Consider the following 4754-nt stretch of genomic DNA (forward strand, 5'->3'; position numbering starts at 1 on the left):
GCGCTGGGCAGATATTTTGAACCCTAGGCGACATTTCCTCACCTACAAACCACTGAGAGGCGTCCTGAGGAGAGCGAATGTTTTTGCGGTGCATCATCTCAATAGGGGTGGGGAGTGGAGGGAGCTGATTTGCTAGCAGAGATGCCCAATATAGCGACCCGAGCTTCAGAAAGAATTCTACTCTGTTCTAAGACGTTTCTTCCGTCGCCCACCTTCTATCGCTGCCTAAGACACAACTCTCTCTCAGTTTCACAGAGAAAGGGATTAAAAAAAAATGGCTCGGAGCCTTTAGGTACATTTCACATCTAAACACAAGGAAGGAATCTGTGAGGGTGCCTGTGTGATGTGCCTTTGGTGACATCGGTTTACATTTAGGCGGTGTGGATGGAAACTTGGAGAAAGCCGGCATGCAGAATTTAATGTTTCCTGACTGCTTCTGAAATGATTTGAAATAAATGAAAATATGATATTTTGCTATAATTTTATCACTGATCTTTTCTGAAACAAAAGAAATTCATGCCAACAGGTCATGTCATAGTTACAAAATACACAAAATATATACAATTGTAGAAGTATTTCATTAAGCTGCAAGTTTACCAGAGATAATTTCTTTTAATGTACTTGGCTGTGAGCTAGGGGAGACTTGACTTTTCTAACTGATTAGAATTTTTAAAAATTGTTAGTGTTTAAAATGGTTTATCTGTTCCTGAATTTGGGGCTTCTCTCTTTAACTTACTGTAAAGTAGCATGAGATGAATTAAACAATAATCGGTCATTTTTACTTTGGGACTATATAAGTCAGGAAATTCTTGACTTATTAATCCAAAAATAAAAAGAATTTTTTTAACCTAAGTTTCCATATTCAATCAAAAGTCAAATTATGACACAAAAGAAAAAAGCTGGAAATATATTTAAAGGAGCACGTGTTACATTAAAAATACTGGCAGTATTTCCCAGAAAAGGGAATCTGGGGAGGGCACAAAAGGAGGAGGTAAAGAGGAAATAGAGGTTGGAATCCTTAGAGCTTATTACCTAATTTTAGAGAAGACATGGAATTATAATGGAGAAATGCAAAAGACCACCTTTTCTTTATAGCAAAAAGGCAATATACTTTTTGAAAAAAAAGATCAGTTTCAATTACATGGCAGGGAAAAATGTCACATGTCGACATGACTTTAATTATGCTGGTTAATCATCATTATAATACTAAAGATCTTCCAAAGTTTGGCTTTTCTTAATTTACTTCTGCCAAACTTCGTTTCTAAAATATTTGAACAAATTTTGTGTTAACAAACCTAATATTCTAGAAAAGGGTGGTGTCGGGTTCAGTGTGTTGTGTAGTGCCCAGTTTACCTCTAATACTTACTAAAAGATTTTGTTCCTCTAACCCTTCCAAAAAGTTGGCTGCAAAGTGGTTGGGGCTGTGTTCTATGGAAAAATGTAGAAACCGTTTCCCATCTATTGTTATTCAGTCTTCAGCTGTGATGAGTAATCTTGACGGTGAAAAAAGTCAACAGGAACAGTGAGAAAGCATGTCCTGCATTCCAGCAAGGAAAGGACTTTCTGAGGAGACCTGTGAGTGAATGCTTAACTAGTTCTCAAAGGAGGCAAAGCAACCTGGCTGGGAAGTCCATGTCCAAGTCAAATCAACAGCAGCACACGAAATCATAATGATCAGTGAAGCATTGTCAATGACAAAATGAATTCCTAATGAGAAGAAAAACCACAAACCTTTTAACCTGCCTTGACAAGAAGCTGGCACCAAAGAGAAACAGATCTTATTCTGGTTATAATGGCTGAGAATTGGCTCAAACTTTGTGAGAAATGAAGAGAAAATGAAGAACATTGTTAGCATAGTATAAGAATTGAATAGGTGATGTAAGGAAACAAAATATTTTTTCTTCGATATCCACACAGATAACTTTAGGCTTAGAGGCAAGTTAATAACTTTCTCCAAATCATTTACTAAAAAAAAAAAATGGGTAAATGGCGACTCATTTGCTCTTTTTTTTTTTTTCTGAGAAGCAGTGTTAAAGGTCAGCCAGCTCATGTATTATATGTTACTAAAAATACAGAGCTAAAAGGGACACAGATCGTGCAAACCAGCCATCTTAGATGCGAAAACTGAAGTTGAAATGCATGAAAATAGTTTATTCTTTAGGAATTTTGTAGATATAATGAAACATTGTAAAGCTGATAAACAACTGTAGCACCTGTCAACCACTTGTGAGACATGGGATTCCTAAGAGATCTAAGGAGGGCCTGCTCATAGCAAGATTGTGAAGCTATTTGCCTTTTGTGTTCTCTCATCCCCTTCTCAAGGACCCCTTACCCCATGGCACAGCTTCCTCTTCCCATTCCCACCACCCCAGGCCCTCTTCATATCTCAGGTGGCTCCATCTAATTAACACTTTAGGATTGGAATCTAAGGTTCGATCACTTACAATGATAATTAAGATTTTAAGAAGCAGGCATCTTTCCAACATTTCCCAACACTCGAAGCCTGAGACTAGCCAAATGTGCCTTTGTTGAGTAGTTCAGAAAAGGGATTATAGCTTGGATCATATCTAAGGTTATTACTAGGTGTGATATAAAAAAATCAATAACCAGTATGAAAGAGCCACCCAGCAGTCATTCCAGACTTTGGTCACAGCTCTGAAGCTGCACCTTAGAGTCTTGCTGGCTAGTTGCTGGCTCAATGGGAGGGTGAGGGCCCTTAGGAGAAAAGGGCGAGCGGGGAGGGGGTGCACTTCAGAGAGCGACTATTTATATGCAAGGACACAAATGTCAATAATTTTACAATCTGTGTGTTCAGCTGTATATTTACCCTGATTATCACCATCACCATCTCACACACCTTCCACCATTCACCCCCATTCACCAAATTCCATTCAGGCCTTCTTCCCATACCTGCTATACTTCTTCCATATTTTCCATTTTATACATGGAAAGATACTGCTTTCCAGAAGAAAGCTTGCCTCTTCGCCTGATCCCTTCTTCCTTCTGTTCTGGCTTAAAGTTCCTGGAATCCTCCTCAGTTTGAGCCTTTCCGTTTTGAGTATTTTAAATAATTTTAAAAATATATTTTCTTAAAAAAGAAAATAACTATTTCTATATTTTAAAAATCTTTCTGACCAAGGTGGATGAGAAAGTATTGTTTTCATGGTGTTTCTTCAAATTAGCTTCACTTTTTAAATTTGCAAATGAAAAACGTTATTTAACATCTATCCAATAGATGTGCAGTGAACATTTAAGGAGGTGATACATGTAAAGCACTGATACCTAGCTCTAACATATATGGGATTAAGGGTATAAATTTTAGTCCACAGATTCAAGGGTGGAATAAATGTATTTTAGTTTAAAGTATTTTTATTGTAAAATAGTTCGCCATTCATGATACAGCAAACAGTATAATGAACACCATCAAGTCTGATCAAATAATATCATTTTTCTTTATTCATTTCAGATTTTTTTAAAAGTAGAAAACATTACAAATACTATTGAAGTCCCTTGTGAGATATAACTTTTTCTTTCTGTAACTGAACTTAATTTCTTTTATAAATCCCTGTTGCTTCAGGTAGCAGAATCTTCCTCTCAGTCAATTCCTAGTTTTTTTCCATTTTGTTGTGGTTGCAGCTACATTCCAGAGGCTTATGAATTGCCAAGGAATCTCAGGGTGGGTCTATGGAGAGGCTCTTCCTTAGCTGCACATCTCTAATCTGCTGATAGGTATATATTTCTATCTGTCCTCAGTCATTAGTCCATTTAAGACACTGCTACAATGCCCTTCATGCTCATTCTCATTCCACATGACCTCAAGCCTAGAGGCCCTTTTTAATTTTTTTTAATGCCTACAGCACCTGATATTCCAAGGTGGTCTCCCATCCAGGTACTAACCAGGCCTGACCCTGCTTCGCTTCCGAGATCAGAAGAGATCAGGCACTTCAGGGTAGCATGGCCATAGACGAGACACTTTTTGCTACTTCTGTTCTTCTCTTGGCGCTCTGTGCAAGTCTGATGAATCTGAGTGGGCAGGCAGGACACAGCATCATGGAGCCTCCCATGATGAGTGAGGTGCAGAGACAGAGCAAATGCTGTGCCATTGCGCAGAGAAACTCCAGGAGGCTGCTACTTCCGTGGACCTTACCTAAAAGCAAGCAGCACACGTCTCTCTGCTCTTAGATCTTCCTAACTTACCTGGGCCTGTACTAGGGACACATGTGTCAAAAATTACTTTTGCTTATTTCCCAATTTCCTCTTCCTTGAGCAGGAAGCCTTGCACATCCGTCACCCAACAACGTTTTTTTTTTTTCTTATGCCCTCAATTCCCCCAGGACTAAGGCTTTTGGAATAATAATAATAAAAAAATTCTTATCTTTGCTTTTCTGATGTAATAAACTTTCCCTAGACATGGGGATGGGTGGAGCAGGGGAAGGCTCCAGGGGCATCCAGAAAAGAACATTAGTGAAAACATTTCTGAAATATCATCATTTACCAGTTTTTCTCTTTCCCTTAAACACAATCCTACTAAGATTTTGCCAATAACATGTCTTAATATGTATCTGGCATTTCTGAACTAGAGCAAATCCTTAAACTTAAATTCCAAATATATAATTTTAGAATTTCTGCCAATAGTTATATTTTATTGATAGCCTTGCATTAGGACTTTTATCCTTCTAATTAACTCAAAATATCGATTGTAGAATAATATGTCTGGCCTTTAGCTATCACTATGTCAGTTTACTTTACAATTA

The 4754-nt window shown here is 37.9% G+C and overlaps 1 pseudogene; it reads right to left on the reverse strand.

The window, feature by feature from the left end:
- Positions 1 to 3848: 3848 nt before the first annotated feature.
- Positions 3849 to 3966, reverse strand: LOC111746974 (annotated as a pseudogene).
- Between the last annotated feature and the right edge of the window lie 788 nt (positions 3967 to 4754).

Source organism: Pteropus vampyrus, unplaced genomic scaffold (assembly GCF_000151845.1).
Source record: "Pteropus vampyrus isolate Shadow unplaced genomic scaffold, Pvam_2.0 Scaffold206, whole genome shotgun sequence".
In the NCBI taxonomy this organism is placed as follows: domain Eukaryota; kingdom Metazoa; phylum Chordata; class Mammalia; order Chiroptera; family Pteropodidae; genus Pteropus; species Pteropus vampyrus.